Here is a 20167-nt window from a genome sequence, read left to right as displayed (position 1 = left end):
GTGTATGGTTTAAGAGAATGGTCGAGTTTCATTCTTCTATATATAGCTGTCCAATTTTCCCAGCACCATTTATTGAAGAGACTGTCTTTTTTCCACTGGATATTTTTTTCCTGCTTTTTCGAAGATTATTTGACCATAGAGTTGAGGGTCCATATCTGGGCTCTCTACTCTGTTCCACTGGTCTATGTGTCTGTTTTTATGCCAGTACCATGCTGACTTGGTGATCACAGCTTTGTAGTAAAGCCTGAAATCAGGCAATGTGATGCCCCCAGCTTTGTTTTACTTTTTCCACATTTCCTGAGCAATTCGGAGGCTTTTCAGGTTCCATACAAATTTTAGGATTCTTTGTTCCTTCACTTTGAAAAATGCCTGTAGATTTTTCATTGGGATGGCATTGAAAGTATAGATTGCTCTGGGCAATAGAGAAATTATAACAATGTTTATTCTTTCGATCCATGACCATGGAATGCTTGTCCATCTTTTTGTGTTTTCTTCAATTTATTTCACTAATGTTCTGTAGTTCCTCAAGTACAGATCTTTTACCTCTTTGGTTAGGTTTATTCCAAAGTATCTTATGGTTCCTGGTGCTATAGTAAATGGAGTAGCCAACTACATAAGCCAACTGTTAATCAAAATACTTATATTGATATTAATACATTAATTGTAGGAGATCTTAACAGACCATTCTCTGTAATAGAGAGAACATCTAAGCAGAAAATCAATAAACAAGGGCTTTGAATGACACATTGGACCAGATGGACCTCATAGATATATATAGAACATTCCACCCTAAAACAACAGAATACTCATTCTTCTTGAGCTCACATGGAACTTTCTCCAGAATAGACCACATACTGAATCACAAATCAGGGCTCAACTGATACCAAAAGATTGAGATTATTACCTGCATATTCTCAACATATTCTCAGACCACAGTGCTTTGAAACTGGAACTCAACCACAAGAAAAATTTGGAAGGGATTCAAACACTTGGAAGCTAAAGACTACCCTGCTTAAGAATGTTTGGATCAACCAGGAAATCAAAGAAGAACTTAAACAATTCATGGAAACCAATGAGAATTAAAATACATTGGTCCAAAACATATGGGATATGGTAAAGGCAGTCCTAATGGGGAAATGCATAGCCATCCAAGCCTCCCTCAAAAAAATGGAAAAATCCAGAATACCCCAGCTCTCTTTACACCATAAAGAACTGCAAAATCAACAACAAATTAAACAAACCGCATGCAAAAGAAGGGAAATGATCAAGATTAGAGCATAGATCAATGAGATAGAAGCTACAGTTACAGTGGAACACATCAATGGAACTAGAAGCTGGTTTTTGGAAAGAATCAATAAGATTGATAAATCACTGGCTAAACTAATCCAAAAGAAAAGAGGGAGGACCCAAATTAATAAAATTATGAATGAAAGGGGAGATATCATGACTAACACCAAGGAAATAGAAACAATCATCAAAAATTATTAGCAACAGGTCTATGCCAATATGTTAAGCAACCTAGAAGAAATGGACGAGTTCCTGGAAACCTATAAACTTCCAAGACTGAAATAAGAAGAAATTGACCACCTGAATAGACTGATATCTAGTAAGGAGATTGAAGAAGTGATCAAAAACCTCCCAAAAAACAAGAGCCCAGGACCTGATGGATTCCCTGGGGAATTCTACCAAACTTTCAAAGAAGAAATAACACCTATTCTCCTGAAGCTCTTTCAAAAAACAGAAACAGAAGGAAAACTTCCAGAATCTTTCTATGAAGCCAGCATTACCCTGACCTCCAAACCAGGGAAATACCCCCTCAAAAAGGAGAATTTCAGACCAGTATCCCTGATGAATATGAAAAAATGCCAAATTTCTCAACAAGATCATAGCTAATAGGATCCAACGGTACACTAAAAAGATTATCCCCCATGATCAGGTGGGATTTATCCCTGGGATGTAAGTGTGTTCCAACATTTGCAAATCAATCAATGTGATACAACAAATCAATAAGAGAAGAAAGAAGAACCACATGGTCCTCTCAATTGATGCAGAAAAGCATTTGACAAAGTACACCATCTGTTCCTGATTAAAACTCTCCAAATTATAGGGATAGATGGACCATCCCTCAACTTCATAAAATCTATGAAAAACCCACAGTGAATTTCATTCTCAATGGGGGAAAAGCTGACAGTCTTCCCTTTGAGATCAGAAACAGGACAAGGATGCCCGCTCTTTCTACTGTTGTTCAACATAATACTAGAAGTCCTAGAAACAACAATCAGACAACAAAAAGAAATAAAAAGTGTTCAAATTGGCAAAGAAATCAAACTCTCTCTCTTTGCAGATGACATGATACTTTATATGGAAAACCCAAAAGTCTCCACCCACAAACCACTAGAACTCAGACAGCAATTCAGCAATGTGGCAGGATACAAAATCTACAAAAGATTTAAAGAAAGCTAATACCTATGCTTCTAAAACTGTTCCAAAAAAACAAAAATAGAAAAGGAAGGAATTTACAAATTCATTCTCTGAGGCTAGCATTACTCTAATACCAAAAACAGATAAATACATTACTTTGAAAGAAAACTACAGACCAATATTCCTGATGAAAATAGATGCAAAAAATACCTTCAACAACATACTAGCAAAAAGAATCCAACAATACATTAAAAACTTATTTATGACAATCAAATGGGATCTATTCCTGTGTTACAAGGGTAGTCTCATATTCACAAGTCAATCAGTGTAATCCATCCTCTCATTAGAGAAAGGATAAAAGCCTTTCAGTAGACAGAAAAAGCATTTGACAAACTACAACATCCATTAATGATAAAAGCCCTCAACAAATAGGTTTAGAGGGAACATACTTCAACGTAGTAAGGGCTGTACATGAAAAACCCACAGCTAATACCACCTTAAATGGATAAAAACAGAGCTTTCCCTCTACAGTGAGGAACACAACAAGGATGTCCACTCTCACTACTTGTATTCAACATAGCACTGTAAGTCCTAGCCACAGCAATCAGACAAAAATAAATAAGAGGCATCCAAATCAGTCAGGGAGAAATAAAATTTTCTTTTTACAGATGACATGATACTATATGTAGAAAACCTGAAAGACTCCACCAAAAAACTGCTAGAACTGATAAATGAATTCAGTAAAATGGCATGATATGAAATTAATACCCAGAAATCAGTTCATCTCTGCAAACTAATAATGAAATAATAGAAAGAGAAATTAAGAAAACAGTCCCATTTACAACTACATTGAAAAATAACAAAATACCCAAAGATAAACATAACCAAGTAGGTGAAAGACCTGTAATCTGAAAATTATAAAACACTGATGAAAGAAATTGAAAACTCAAATTGAAGGATAATGCATGCTCATGTATTATAAGAATTATTATCGTTTAAATGGCCACACTACCAAAGCAATCTACCGATTCAATGCAATCCTTATCAAAATACCAACAGCACTGTTCATTAAACTACAACAAATAATATTACAATTGGTACAGAACCACATAAGATGCTGAATAGCCAATGAAAGCTTGATACAAAAGAACAATGCTGGATGTATCACAATCCCAGATTGCAAGATATACAACAAAGCTGTAGTAATCAAAACAGTATGATAGGGGCACAAAAACAGGCACATAGATCAATGGAAGAAATAAAAGAGTCCAGAAAAAAACTTATGTTTATACAGTTAATCTGTGAGAGGAGGAAGGAATATACCAGGCTAAAAAGACAGTCTTACTCAGCAAATGGTCTTGGGGAAACTGGTCAGCTACATTCAAATGATGAAACTGGACCTGTTTCTTATATCATACACAAATATAAATAAAAATTTGTTAAACATCAAAATGTGAGACTTGAAAACATAAAAATCCTAGAAGAAAGCATAAGCAGCAATCTCTTTGGCTTTGGCCACTGAAACATTTTTCTAGATATGTCTCTTCTGGTAAGGAAAATAAAGCAAAATCAAACTTTCAGGACTACATCAAAATAAAAAGCTTTCGCACAGCTAAGGATATCACCAACAAAAAAGAAGACAACCTCCTAAATGGAAAATGATATCTGTAATGATATATCCAGTAGTGTGTTAATATCGAAAATATGTAAAGAACTTATACAAGCCAACACCAAGGAAAAAAAATATCAAACTAAAAAACAAGCAGAAACCCTGAGTAGACATTTTTCCAAAGAGGACACAGAGATGGCCAATAAATATATGAAATGATGTTCAATATCACTAATAATCAGTTAAATGCAAATCAAAACCATAATGAGATTATTACCTTATATCTGCCAGGATGTTTAAAATCAAAAAGACAGAAATAACAAGTGTTGGTAAGGAACCCAAACAATTGGTGCTAATGCAAATTGGTATAGCCATTGTGAAAAAACAGTATGGATGTTCCCCAAAAAATTATAAATAAAATTATCATATGATAAATTAATTCAACTACTGGCTATTTACCCAAAGAAAACAGAAAGACTAACTCAAAAAGGTACATTCACCCTTATGTTTATTGCGGCATTATTTACAATAGCCAAGATATGGATGCAACACAAAGGTCCATCCATAAATGAATAGATAAAGATGTGATATACATATGCAATGGATATTGCTCAGCCATAAGAAAATGAGATATTGCTGTTTACAACAACATAATCGACCTAGAGTGTATAATGCTGTGTGAAATAAGTCAGAGAAAGACAAATAACACAATTTCACTCATATATGGGATATAAGAAAAAAAATGAATGAACAAGCAAAGAAAAAAGCCAAAAAATCCAGGACTCTTAAATACATAGAACAAACTGGTGGTTTGCACTTAAACATAGACCTGATCCTATACCACTCCTAGGAGAAAATGTAGAAGAAAAATTCTTTAAGATTGGACTGGGCAATAATTTTTGGTGTGCACCAAAAGCACAAACAAAATACACAAAATGGAACTATATCAAACTAAAAAGCTGTGTAAAAAATGTAACAATGGAAAAAAATGAAAAGGCAGTCTATGGGATTGGAGAAAGTATTTTCAAACCATATATCAGACAAGGAGTAACAGCCAAAATATATACAGTACAACTCATAACAGAAAAACAATTCAATTTTAAAATGGGCAGAGAAGCTAGTTATTTTTCAAAAATAAATGTCTAGATCACCTCCAAGTTTATGAAAAGATGCTTAATATCACTAATCATCAGAGACATACAAATCACAACCAACACAGAATATCACCCCACATCTGATGGAATGGCTACCATAGAGAAGACAAGAAATAGGAGCCCCTGGGTGGCTCAGCTGGTTAAGCATCTGCCTTCGGCTCAGGTCATGACCCCAGAGTTCTGGGATTGAGTCTTGTGTCAAGCGCTCTGCTCACTGGAGAGTCTGCTTCTCTCTCTCCTTCTTCCCCTCCACCCAACTCATGCTCTCCCTCTCTCTCTCAAATAAATAAATAAATAAATAAATATAAATAATCATTTAAAAAAAAAAGAAGACAATATACAAAAAGTGTTGATGAAAATGTGGAGAAAAAGGAACACTTTTACATTATATATGGGAAAGGAAAATAGCATGGAGGTTCCTCTGAAACATAAAATTACCATTAATTCCACTTTTAGGTATACATCCAAAGAATATGATAATGGGAGTCTGAAAAGATAATATGCTCTTATATTTTTGCAATATTATTCACAATAGCCAAGATTTGGAAACAACCTAAGTGTCTGTCAACAGATGAAAGGATAAAAAATTATATATGAATATTAAGACAGCCATGAGAAAGATGGAAAGCCTATCATTTGTGAAAACATGAATGAACATTGAGGGCATTATGCTGAGATGTGTTAACAAAGAAATACTGTATGGTATCATGTATATTTGGAATCTATGAAAGCTTAACTCAAGGAAAAGGGGTAAAATGAGGTCACTAAAGGCTGGCAGGGTGGGAGGATTGGGGACAAATTGTTTAAGGGTAAAAACTGGAAACTAGAGAGGAGAATGGAGTTGGGAGAAACTGGAAGGGGAGGTGAACCATGAGAGACTATGGAGTCCGAAAAACAATCTGAGGGGTTTGAAGTGGCGGGGGGGTGGGAGGTTGGGGTACCGGGTGGTGGGTATTATGGAGGGCACGGATTGCATGGAGCACTGGGTGTGGTGAAAAAAATAATGAATACTGTTTTTCTGAAAATAAATAAATTAATTTATAAAAAAAAAGAGTCTATCAGCACTGGAAAAAAAACAAAAAACAAAAAACTGGGAACTAGTAGATAAAGAAATCCTGGCAAAGCTAATGCACAGCATAATGATTACAGTCAATGGCACTGTATTATAAGCTTAAAGTTGCTAATAGATTAGATCTTACTTGTGCCCACCACCAAAAAATGATAATTATGTAACATAATAGAGGTGTTAGCTAATTCTATGGTAGTAATCATATTGCAACATATAAATATATCAAATCATTATGTTGTACACATAAAGCTTACACAATGTTATATATCAATTTTATTTCAATCATTATGTTGTACACATGAAACTTACATAATGTTATATATCAATTTTATTTCAATAATAAAATTTAATAAAGATTATTATAAAAATGAAAAAGGAGAAAATAAAATATCTTGAGACCAAAATTAAAACACAACATATCAAAGCATATTAAGATGTAGCAAAAGCAGTACTAAGAGATAACTGTATAGCAGCACACACTTATTTAAAAAGAAGAAAGAGGGGCGCCTGGGTGGCTCAGTGGGTTAAGCCTCTCCCTTTGGCTTAGGTCATGATCTCAGGGTCCTGGGATCGAGCCCTACATTGGGTTCTCTGCTCAGCAGGGAGCCTGCTTCCCCTTCTCTCTCTGCCTGCCTCTCTGCCTACATGTGATTTCTCTCTGTCAAATAAATAAATTAAATCTTTTTTTTAAAAAAAGAAGGAAGATTTCAAATCTTTCTTAATTTTACATGTCAAGGAACTATAGAAAGAAAAAACCATATCCAAAGTTAGTAGAAGGAAATAAACATCGGAGCAGTAATAGATGAAATTAAAAAAAAAAGAATAAAAGGTCAAGTTGATTCTTTTGAAATGAAAACAAAATTAAAAAAATACCAGCTAAGAAGGCCAAAGTTGGTGGCATCACAATTCCAGACTTCAAGCTCTCTTACAAAGCTGTCATCATCAAGACACTATGGTACTGGCACAAAAACAGACTCATAGCTCAATGGAACAGAATAGAGAGCCCAGAAATAGGCCCTCAACTCTATGGTCAACTAATCTTCAACAAAGCAGGAAAGAATGTCCAATGGAATAAAGAGAGTCTCTTCAACAAATGGTGTTGGGAAAATTGGACAGCCACATGCAGAAAAATGAAACTGGATCATTTCATTACACCACACACAAAAATAGACTCCAAATGGATGAAGGACCTCAATGTGAGAAAGGAATCCATCAAAATCCTTGAGGATAACATAGGGAGCAACCTCTCCAACCTCAGCCACAGCAACTTCTTCCTAGGAACATCGCCAAAGGCAAGGGAAGCAAGGGCAAAAAGGAACTAGTGGGACCTCATCAAGATCAAAAGCTTTCGCACAGCAAAGGAAACAGTCAACAAAACCAGAAAACAACTGACAGAATGGGAGAAGATATTTGCAAACGACATATCAGATAAAGGACTAGTATCCAAAATCTATAAAGAGCTTATCAAACTCAACACCCAAAGAACAAAGAATCCAATCAAGAAATGGACAGAGGACATGAACAGACATTTCTGCAAAGAAGACATCCAGATGGCCAACAGACATATGAAAAAATGCTCCACATCACTAGGCATCATGGAAATACAAATGAAAATCAGAGTGAGTTACCACCTCACACCAGTCAGAATGGCTAAAATTAACAAGTCAGGAAATGACAGATGCTGGGGAGGATGCGGAGAAAGGGGAACCCTCCTACACTGTTGGTGGGAATGCAAGCTGGTACAACCACTCTGGAAAACAGCATGGAGGTTCCTCACAAAGTTGAAAATAGAGCTACCCTACGACCCAGCAATTGCACTACTGGGTATTTACCCTAAAGATACAAATGTAGTGATCTGAAGGGGCACATGCACCCAAATGTTTATAGCAGCAATATCCACAATAGCCAAACTATGGAAAGAACTTAGATGTCCATCAACAGATGAATGGATAAAGAATAAGTGGTATATATATATACAACGGAATACTATGTAGCCATCAAAATAAATGAAATCTTGCCATTTGTGATGTCATGGAACTAGACGGTATTATGCTTAGCAAAATAAGTCAATTGGAGAAAGACAACTATCATATGATCTCCCTGATATGAGGAAGTGGAGATGCAACATAGGAGGTTTGGGGGGTGGGAAAAGAATAAATGAAACAAGATGCGATGGGTTGGGAGACAAACCATAAAAGACTCTTAATCTCACAAAACAAACTGAGGGTTGCCGGGGGGAAGAGTGGAAGGAGAGGGTGGTGAGATTATGGACATTGGAGAGGGTATGTGCTATGGTGAGTGCTGTGAAGTATGTAAACCTGGAAATTCACAGACCTGTACCCCTGGGGCTAATAATACATTATATGTTAATTTTTTAAAAAAGCACGAGCTAGATTAACTAAGGAAATAGAAAACCCAAGTTAAAAAAATGCGAGAGGAGTTATTACAACTGTTGTCATGTAAAGGATTATAAGAGACTACTATGAATAATTATACACCAACAAAATGGGTACTCTGGAAGAAATAGATAAATTTATAGGAACACACAACCTATCAAAATCTGAATAAGGAATTGAAAACTAAACAGACCTGTATCTGGCTTTGGTATCAGGGTAATGCTGACCTCATAAAATGAGTTTGGAAGTGTTTATTCCTCTGATTTTTTATTTGGAACAATTTGAGAAAGATTAGTGTTAATTCTTTAATGTTTGGTAGAATTCATCCATGAAACCATCTGGTTCTAAGCTTTTTATTGTTATTGTTGTTGGAACATTGTTAAATTACTCATTTAGTCTCCTTAGCCAGAAAAAAAAGAATACTAGAAGAAAGAAAACTACAGTCTAATAACCCTGGTGAATACAGATTCAAATTTCTTGAAAAAACTACTAGTAAAACAAACTCCATAGTACCTTAAAAGGATCACACACCATGAAAAGGTGGGAATTATTTCCAGATTCAAAGATAGCTCAACAGACAAAAATCAATCTATATGATACACCCACATTAACAGAATAAGGGGGAAAATTATATGATTACAGATGTATAGATGTAGAAAAATCATTTGACACATTGTAACACCACTTTACAATAAATAGCATTCAATGAATTAAGAATGGAAAGAACTTACCTCAACATAATAAAGGCCATATATGAAGAACCCACAGTTAACATCATACTCAATAAAAACTGAAAATCTTTCCTCCAAGGTCAGGAGTAAGGCAAGGATTCCAACTCACACCATTTCTATCAAACATAGTACTGAATTTTAGGATTTTTTATTTCTGTAAAAAAATGCCATTGGAATTTTGATAGGGATTTCATTGGATCTGTAGCTTGCTTTTGGTAGGATGGACATCTGAACGATATTTATTCCAATCCATAAACATGGTATGATGGTATATCTTTCCAATTAGTGTCCTCTGTAATTTCTAGCTAGAACAATAAGACAAATAAAGGAAGCTTAAAAGGCATCCATGTTTAAACAGAAGTGAAATAAATCATCTCTGCTCACAAGTGACATGATCTGATATGCAGAAAAACCTAAAGACTACACACACACACACACACACACACACACACACACACGATTCTAAAATTCAAACAAAACCAGAAAGTTCCCCAAACAACAACAACAACAAAAGGTTGAGCAAAAAAATAAAGGTAGAGTCCTCACACTTCCTGTTTTCAAAACATATTACAAAGCTACAGTGTAGTACTAACATAAAGATGGACATACAATCCTAAGGACGAGACTATGGAGCCCAGAAATAAATATATGTATATACAGTCAACTGATACTCAACAAAGTTTTAATAATATACAATGGGTAAAGGACAGTCTCTTCAATAAGTGGTGTTGGGAATATGAATATCTACATGCAAAGGAATGAAACTGGATCTTACATATCCACAAAAATCAAATCAAAGTGGATTCAAAACATAAATGTAAGACCTGAAACCATATAACTCCTAGAAGAAAACATAAAGAAAAAGCTTCAAAACATTACTCTTAGTAATTATTCCTTTGATGTGACACCAAAAATTCAGGCAACAAAGCAAAAATAGACAAATGGGAGTATAAACTAAAATGCATCTTCACAGAAATATAAATTGAGAGTGAAAAGGCAACCTATAGGATGGGAAAAAAGGTTTGCAAACCATATTTCTGATAAAGGGTTAATTTTCAAAATATTAAGGAACTCCTACAATGCAACAGTAAAAATGAAAATAAAAATAAACCAATTTTAAAAACAAGGAAATGATTAATATTTTCCAAGGAAGACACAGAAATAGTCAACAGGTATATTAAAATATAGTTTACATCACTATCATGGAAATGTAAGCCAAAACCACAAGGAGATAGTACTTCACATCAGTTAGAATGGCCACTATTTAAAAAACAAAACAAAACAAAAAACAGAAAATTATTGTTAAGAATGTTTAGAAACTAGAACCCTTGGAGCACCTGGGTGGCTCTGTCAGTTAAGGGTCCAGCTCTTGATTTCAGCTCAGGTTATGATCTCAGGGTCAGAAAATCAAGTCTCATATCAGGCTCAGCAGGGAATGTGCTTCTCTTTCTCTCTTCCTCTCTCTCTGCCCTACCTAAAATAAATAAATAAATCTAAAACAAAACAAAAAAAACTAGAATCATTGTGCCATGTTGGTGGGAATGTAAAAATGGTGCAGCTGGTACAGAGTATTGCATGGAAGTTCCACAAAACTCATAAGATTTATTTTAAGATTTATTATATGATCTTTAAAATTAAGTAATCCAGTTAAAAATGGGCAGAAGACATGAATAGACTTTTTTTTCCCAAAAAACACAGATGGCCAACAGATACATGAAAAGATGTTTAACATCCTTCATCATCAGGGAAATATAAATCAAAACTACAATGAGATAGCACCTCACACATGTCAGAATGGCTAAAATTAACAATAGAAGAAAAAAAAGATGTTGGGAAGAATGTGGAGAAAGGGGAGCCCTCTTGTACTGTTGGTGGGAATGCAAACTGGCACAGACAATCTGGAAAACAGTATGGATATTCCTCAAAAGTTTAAAATGGAACTACCCTGCAACTCAACAATTGCACTACTAGGTATTTATCCAAAGGATCAAAAATACAGATTTGAAGGTTTACATGCACCCCAATGTTTATAGTAGCATTATCAACAATAGCCAAATTTTGGAAAGAGCCCAAATGTCCATCAACTGATGAATGGATGAAGATGTGGTATTGTATATCTATAATGGAATATTACTTAGCCATAAAAAAGAATGAAAGCTTGCTGTTTGCAATGATATGGATGGAACTATGCAGTATTATGCTAACTGAAATAAGTCAGTCAGAGAAAAACAAATACCATATGATTTCACTCATATGTGGAATGTAAGAAACAAAACAAATGAATGTAGTGGGGGAAAGAGGCAAACCAGGAAACAGACTCTTAAATATAAAGAGAACAAACAGGGTTACTAGAGGGGAAGAGAATGGGAGTATGTATTAAATAGGTGACAGTGATTAAGGACAGCACTTGTGATGAGTGCCTTGTGTTATACGGAAATGTTGAATCACCCAATTCTAAACCTGAAACTAATATTACACCATATGTTAAGTAACTGGAATTTAAATAAAAACTTGGAGGGAAAAGAGTAATTAGATCTTAAAAAAAAAAAAAAAAACTACCATATTATCTGACAATCCCACTTCTGGGTATTAACCAAAATATTGAAAATAGGATCTCCAAGAAATATTTGCACTCCTATGTTCATTGCATATTATTTACAGTAGATAAGGGGTGGAGACAAACTAAATGTCCACTGACTGATATGTCTTGGAACACTGAACAAATAAACTTAAATTAAAAAAAGAAAGAAAATGTGGTAGATACATGCAACTGAATATTATTCAGCCTTAAAAAAGAAGGAACTGCTGTTACATGCTACAACAGATATATCTTGAAGATATTACATTAAGTGAAATAAGCCAGTCAGAGAAAGACAAATACTGAATAATTTCATTTATATGAAGTATCTAAACTAGCAAGACTTATAGGAGCAGAAAGTACAATGCTATTTGACAAAGGAGAAATGGGAGTTACTATTCAATGGGTATAGAGTTTGTCACACAAGATGATAAAGTTCTAGAGATCTCCTGTAGAACTCTACTGAATACTTAAATTTTTGTTAAAAGAGTGGATCTCATAGTATATGTTTTTACCACAATAAAAAAATTGGAAGACAGAGTCCTAACATATCAATAATTATTTTAATATGCAAATAATCTGAATGGACCAATTTAAAGACAGATTAGCATAGTGGATAAAAACAATATGGTCCAGTATATGTTGTCTGCAAGAAATTCACTTCAAACATAAAGACATGTGTAGACTGAAAGTAAATAGATGGAAAAAAGATATACCACTGAAACAGATTTTTTAAAAAAAAATCACTTCCCATTAAGTACACTTCGGAGTGAAGAAAATACTAGGGATAAAGAGGAATATAATACAACATTCATGAAATAACATAATTATAGTGATAGAGAACAGAGTAGAGGTGAGAGTTTAGGGAGGGGGGCAAAGGAGTTGAGTGTGGTTCAGTTTAATTAGTTAAGAATTCCAGAGAGCTAAATTTTTATTATAGTTGATCTAATGACCTTTGCGTTATTGCTTTCTTTGCTTTTACTCCTAAGGTCTAGGACTTATCAGTGAAGAGCTATGACTTACACAGTAGAAGTGAGTTATCACTATTGTAATATGCATGAAACAAAGAACTAGTTTTTTTTTCCCCTCCTAAAAGAACATCAATAATAAGCCTCCAACATCCCTATTATTGCATGTAGCTGTGCTTTGTCCCGGTTAACTTTGACATTTATTCTGGTTTCTTGTTAGAAGAATTTCATTCCATGATATCAGTAACATTGGGTTTTAGAACATTTTGCAACATCACATAAATAAAACAAAGATATATTAATATGCATGCATGCATTATATGATTACTAATTCAAAACTAGAGAAAAGGAGGGGAGTCTGGGTGGCTGCATTGGTTAAACATCTGCCTTTGGTTTAGGGCGTAATCCCAGGGTCCTGGGATGGAGTACCACATCAGGTTCCCTGCTCAGTGGGGAGTCTGCTTCTCCCTCTCCCTCTGCCTTTTGCCCCTATGCTCTCTCTCCCACTCTCAAATAAATAAATAAAATCTTAAAAAAAAATACTAGAGGAAAGGAGGTCCTGAAGTTTTACTACTTCCAGCATTGTTGAAATACCATTAACATATCAAGACTATTAACACTATTCAGTGTGGGGGTGCCTGGGTAGCTCAGTTGGTTAAGTATCTGCCCTTTGTGCAGTTCATGATCTCAGGGTCCTGAATTCAGTCCCAACTTGAGCTCCTTGCTCAGCGGGGAGCCTGCTTCTCCCTCTCCCTCTGCCTGCCACTCCTCCTGCTTGCGTGCTTGTACTCTTTCTCTCTCTTTCTCTTTTTTGGTCAAATACATAAAATCTTTTTTTTTAAGACTATTCAGTGTAACTTTTTAAATTTAAAGATTGTATTTATTTATTTGTCTGGGAGAGAGTGAGCACAAGTAGGCAGAGTGGCAGGTAGAGGGAGAGACAGGCTCCCCATTGAGCAAGGAACCTGATGTGGGACTGGATCCCAGGACCCTGAGATCATGACCTGAGCCAAAATCAGCTGCTTAATGGACTGAGCCATCCAGGCATCCCTCAGTGAAACTTCCAATGCATACTTATTTCACTTTCTCATGCTGACGAAATGATAAGAAGAATTTAAGTGCACAGAATTTACATGCAAATAATATTGCTATTTTAGTTTTTAAAACGTCTGAGGGGGGGTGAACCATGAGAGACTATGGACTCTGAAAAATAATCTGAGGGGTTTGAAGTGGCGGGAGCGGTGGAAGGTTGGGATACCAGGTGGTGGGTATTATGGAGGGCACAGAGTGCATGGAGCACTGGGTGTGGTGCAAAAATAATGAATACTGTTATGCTGAAAATTTTTTTAAAAATGAGAAAAAAATATAGAAGTCCTATATAAACACATTCTTCATGAAAAAAGTTGAAACACTACAGATAAGATTGAAGTTCCCTGTTTATCACCCACAGTCACAGGCTCCTCTATCTCCTTCCCCAAAGGTAACCACTGTTATAAGATTGGTTTGTATTTTACCAGAATTTTTTCATATGGATTGACATATATATGTAGAAATGTATATAAAATATTGTTGTTTTCTGTGTATTCTTTTAATATAAACAATATTATACTCTTTCTCCTGTTGTGCAGATTGCCCTAGTCATCCAAAATTATGTCATGGAGATCTAGTCATTTTTTAACTCTTTTTTTAATTATTATGTTATGTTAGTCATCTTACAGTAGGTCATTAGTTTTTGATGTAGTGTTCCATGATTCCTTGTTTGCATATAACACCCAATGCTCCATGAAATACATACCCTCCTTAACATCCATCACTGGGCTAACCCATTCCCCCACTCCCTCCCCTCTGAAACCCTCAGTTTGTTTCTCGAAGTCCATAGTCTCTCATGGTTCGTCTTCCACTCCAATTTCTCCCCCTTCATTTTTCCCTTCCTTCTCCTATGTTCTCCATTCTATTCCTTATGTTCTACAAATAAGTGAAACCATATGATAATTGACTTTTTCTGCTTGACTTATTTCACTTAGCATAATCCCCTCTAATCCCATCCATGTTGATCCAAAAATTGGGTATTCATCCTTTCTGATGGCTGAGTAATATTCCCTTGTGTATATGGACTACATTTTCTTTATCCATTCTAGACACAGTTTTTTAAGAGTTTGGATTAATTCCCTTCTTACTGCCTCCAGTTAATCACCCAGTTTCAAATGCAGTTTATCTGATATGGATTCAGCTTTTTAGACCATGACAGAAAATCTTTCCTAAATAAGTTTTTAAAGATATAAATATATTTTTAAAAATTCATCCAGGGGTCACAGATGTAACTCAGAAGTGACAGTGAGAACAAAGCAATATCTACATTTGTTAAGAAAGGGGAAATGAGGCACAGAAAGTGAACATAATGATCTATATAAATCAGGGCTTTTAAAGGTTATGTAAATACGGATATGTAGCGTGCAATTGTTTTAATCAAGAATTTTTAAAAAACACCATTTTTTCTCATTATGAATCATGTCATAACTAAACTTCAGATTTTCATTTAATATTTATTGCATTTTAAGAGCTGCTTCAAAATGCTTATACTTTATTCCATCAAATGCCTGAGATGTATTTGTCATCAGGAATGAATCAGACCACAGGGGAAATTTGGGGTGTCAACATTCCAAAGACAGTTAACAATATATAATATATGATATTAAGAGAACAATAATTGTGTATAAAGCAGTTCTTATGAATATTACTTTAGAACTTATATGTGAAGGATTTGCTTTATTTTGTTTGTAGGTGCCATTCTTTAAGAAAGAATTCTACTCTCCACTTTTCTTCCTATGTTGAATTGGCTGATAGTATTTTCCACTTTGTGGAAAAGGTTATTTTCCAGGGAAATGTGATCCAAAAAGAACTATTGGGTAAAAGCCATTTTTGCCATAATCTTCCATAATAAAATAGGACTGTGCTCATCCGGGGAAATTTTCAACCCACTGACATAATAAATATCATACTTAAGACCATAATAACAATGTTAAAACTGCATAAAGAAAATTATAACTTATGGATACACCTTTGTTATTCAGTATAATGCTGCTCTACTTCTAGACTCAGTAATATGGTAAAAAATATTGAGAATTTTCTATTATATAGTAAGGGAAACTGACAATCTCTTACTCTATTTCACATGCAGCCACCACTGAGACTTAGCAATTTACATAAGCAGTTTACTTGCCTTAAATCACCATAGTACAGAGAACTTGACATACAAAGTAATTTTCATTTTCTCAGCAGTTTCTCCATCGTTTAAATTTACCAGTGCTCTTTCCAAAGATGTCCCCTATTGATACCAGCATATTCAGCTAAGAACAGAAATGTGCAATACTTGCTTAGGAAAGGAGACTAAACCCAATGCTTTCTGAATGCTTTGCTGTTAACTAATTTCTAGTGATTGAATATTCATTGACTATGTATATGTGTACTATTCTGCTCTCTAACTCTCTAACTTATTTAGCTAATAGCTGACAACCTAAGTAGAGAATGTTAAAAACAACAGTTATATCTATCAAAATTACTAACTACTGTGAATTAACTTTTATTAGTAATAACTATAATCAGAGGAACTATTGTTGGCAGCAAAGATACCAAATGAGAAGTATAAGATGGTGTATAGAAGCCTCAAAAAATATCTAGTTTGGTAATATTGTTCCTTACAGTAAATCCATGAATTAATCTCAAGAATTCTTTGCAATTTTTTTGAGGGGTACAACCATAGCACATTTTCTTATGCTTAATTTTCTATATATAAACACCAACCTAAAATGGTTGACTAAAACCAAGAAAACTATTAGTCATGTAACTAATTCTCAACACAGCAAAAAGTTGTTAGAAAAGCAATAAAATCAGTTTTTCAAAGGTTTGTAACTGCAATTTAAACACTGATGTTAAGAGACAATTTTTCACACAAGCATTATTAATAGGATAATATTAGAACTTTGACAGACATCAATTTGTAGGACTCTGGGATACCTCTCTTTGTTTAAAAAAAATAGTAGTATTAATTAGCAGTACTAAAAACTAAGCTATCATATACTTAATGGACCAAAATTAATGTTGCTTATAGAATTTCATAATTTACTTTACCAGGAAATAGTCATTGGAGAATATTAATAATCTAAAGTTGTACTAATCAGATCAATCCTGTACAAAATACTTAGATTGTAACTGTTTTAGGAGAAAAAGAAAATGTACAGGTGATAAAAATATGTGAACTTAACACTCTCTATCTTCTTAGAAAACATCTTCACTTGTCCCAAGAAATAGAAGGATTATTTTAAGTCTGGCTTCTATAGTATGCACCTGTGAAAAATTATTTAATATTAACTTATTGATTTAGGATATAATTTATCATAAAAACTATGCCCACTACTGACAGTGCCCTTTAGGTTTATCCAGGAGAGTAATATTCACAAAGATTAGAAAATCAAGTGCCTCAGTTCATGCTATGTTGAACTCCCCCACCTTCCAACAATATCTATACTTCAAATAAAATAATAAAGAATTTTCTTAATAAAGAATCAAATCAAATCTGACTTTGTCTATAAAGCCTTCTCAGACAAACAGCTCCAAATCTCCTCTTTTACCTATAATTATTTTAGCTCTTATTCTGTATTACTCAATGTTCTAATTGTTGACCATGATGTCTCCAGTGGATGAACAATTTAATTCGTGGGGCCTGTTTCTCTTCTATTCTCTACAGTAACTACTATAGTAATGGGCACTCAGTGAAGCTAGACAATAAAAGCTTGTTGAAAACCAATTAATTTAAAAAACACTGAAGTCATTCCAGAATTCACTGGTCGAGTGCTTTGTCGTACTTGTATTAATATTATCTTACAGTGTGGGTATAACTCTCTAGGTAAACACTCTTGAGTATGTGGCACCTTTATAACTATAACCATATTCATTGAAATCAAATTCTAAATGGTATCCAAATTACTGCCTATTTCTAAAAGTATGTGAAGTGAGTATCCAAATGATACATTTTATTTCAAATAGTTTGGACTTGAATTAAGAGCTTTTCCAAAATAGAAACATTCCTAAGTTTGGAATCTAGCAACTATAAGCATGTTAATTTGCCAATTCACCACTATCACCACCACAATGACCACCACCAACAACAACATAAAATACTCGCTGAGGTCCAAGATTATTTTGCAGTGATACTAGAATTAAACAGTGCCTTAATGTATATCCAAGAGAACCTCAAACAACATGAAAGCTACATTTTACCCAAAACTATCAAGTTTGGACTGATTCACTAAATAAACTTATCTAATCACAAAAAGCATGTATATCCTTTTTAAAAATCTTTAGCTTAAAATAATTTACCCAAAATTAAATTTAGCCTCTTTAATGCAACACTTCTTTACTTCTTTCCTTTTTTCCTAATAAAAGAAACATAAAATAACTTAAAAACTATTAGGGAGGGAAGAGACCCAAATAGAAGAAGGAACCCATCTTTCATTGTGTGTGCATGAAAGTACCTTACAATCAAAATTACTAATCAATCTGAATTCAGTCCACTTTTGGAAAGGGTCAACTGTGAACTGTGACTTTTTTCAACCATTTTCTTTTAAAGGAACAACTTCACTACTCAAAGATAATATTGCTAATTTTCAAAAAGCACCTTACAGCTTTAGATCCTCATCTAAATCATTCTGTCCAAAACATCACTTCAGGTCCCTCATGGCCATGTTTTTGGAAGCAACTAATCTCAACTGCAGAATACCCCAGGAAGAACAGATAGATCATAAGACACCCCTGTTTTTATTAGGGACATTTTAAGTTTCATCATATTTACTAAAAAGGAAGTTAGATCATTCTGGATGAAAAGTAGTTCATAAAACCTGTTTCCCTTGTTATCAGGCACTATCTGTCTACTTCTTTTCAACTTCGATACCACTTTGGAAGTCAAGTAGGTTGTGTGTTTGCTAGTTTGTTTTATTACTATTATTTAATATAAGTACTGACTTCCTCATACATGTCAGAAGTCGGAAGCCAGGCACGCGACTTTCAGAAGCTCTCCTCAGCACACGAGTATCAAGAAAACTGAAAAGAGGCCAGGCCATCTGCCCGTTCAAGCTTTGAGGCATGGAGAGACAACAGTCTGAGAAATGGTTCTTGAGAAACCTGTGGTCAGACTGAAACGTTAGAGAGCAAAAGCAACAGAAAAGGAATGAAAAGGATATTGGGAAAGACTGTCCCGGAATCGGGGACCAGGCTGCGTGATTGTACGTAGAATTATCAGCATCTATGGCATCTAAGAAGCAAAGCCAGGCCTTAAGCCCCTCATTCCTGGATGCTGGGGTTGAGACCAGAGAGTGGTGGTTTTTAGAAGGAAAACTACCTCGAAGGGCATAGGGAGCCGCGAGCAGATGTAGGAGAGGCGTTAGAAGCTTCTGCAGGAGAAAGCAGCGCGTTGGTCGCCTCCCGGGGCCCCAGAGGACAGAAAGGCGCCCCAGCACCAGGCGAGTGCGGTGCCACTACTCACCCCTACTCTCCTACGGTCCCCGTCGTCGCCCTGCTGGACACAGCCCCTGCAGGGGGAGCCCCTCCCCCGCCCGCCGCCAGGGGTGGGCTCAGCCGGCGGGAGGAGACGGCGGCGCAGGTGTCCGTGAGCCGGTGCCAGAGATGCGCCCCAGGAGGAGCTGGGTGTAAAGGAGGCAGCCTGGTACCTTGCGCTCCCTGACGCCGCCAACTTCACCACCATCGACGTGGAGGGGCGAGCATAGGCACTGGGAGGGGAGGCCCTCGCCCAGCGGCCCCGTACGTTCCTGGAGTACTAGGCCTGAGCTCGGGCGGGACCGCCACCCCCGGTCCCCTCAGCGGCCCGACCCCCAGGCCTGATTCCCGTCCCTCAGCCCCCGCGGCCACAGAGCAGCGGCGGCTCCCTCTCGGGGCCGCTGTCGCAGCTGCATCCTCGTGCTCCTCCTCCTCTGGCGCCGCTGCCTACACACACAACCCCAGCGCCGTTAGAGCCGCGGCGCCCCGACTGCCGTCGCCTAGCAACCGCGCGCATGCGCCCCACCCCCGCCGGCGACCGCCGCCACCGCTGGCGCCTCTGTAGGGGCTCGGTCTAGGACCTACAAAAGTGCTCTAAAGCCCACTTCCTAGATCCTGGATGGAACGGCGTCAAGGCGGAGTGAGGTGGGAGAGGTGCAGTTTGCCCTGCAAATGGAAGAGGCTGGAGAATT

General features: G+C 36.1%; 1 protein-coding gene across 4 annotated transcripts in view; it reads right to left on the bottom strand.

The window, feature by feature from the left end:
- ZC3H12B (zinc finger CCCH-type containing 12B) overlaps positions 1-19947 on the bottom strand; it is a 624873-nt gene extending 604926 nt beyond the window's left edge. For 3 of the 4 annotated variants that reach the window (XM_032329787.1, XM_032329786.1, XM_032329788.1), the window contains exon 1: positions 19465-19947. The gene's annotated coding sequence lies outside the window, so the exon portion shown is untranslated. The remainder of the gene's footprint in view (positions 1-19464) is intronic. The other variant, XM_032329791.1, reaches the window with a different exon arrangement.
- Between the last annotated feature and the right edge of the window lie 220 nt (positions 19948-20167).

Source organism: Mustela erminea, chromosome X (genome assembly GCF_009829155.1).
Source record: "Mustela erminea isolate mMusErm1 chromosome X, mMusErm1.Pri, whole genome shotgun sequence".
In the NCBI taxonomy this organism is placed as follows: Eukaryota; Metazoa; Chordata; class Mammalia; order Carnivora; family Mustelidae; genus Mustela; species Mustela erminea.
This window is presented reverse-complemented; position numbering and strand designations above follow the sequence as displayed.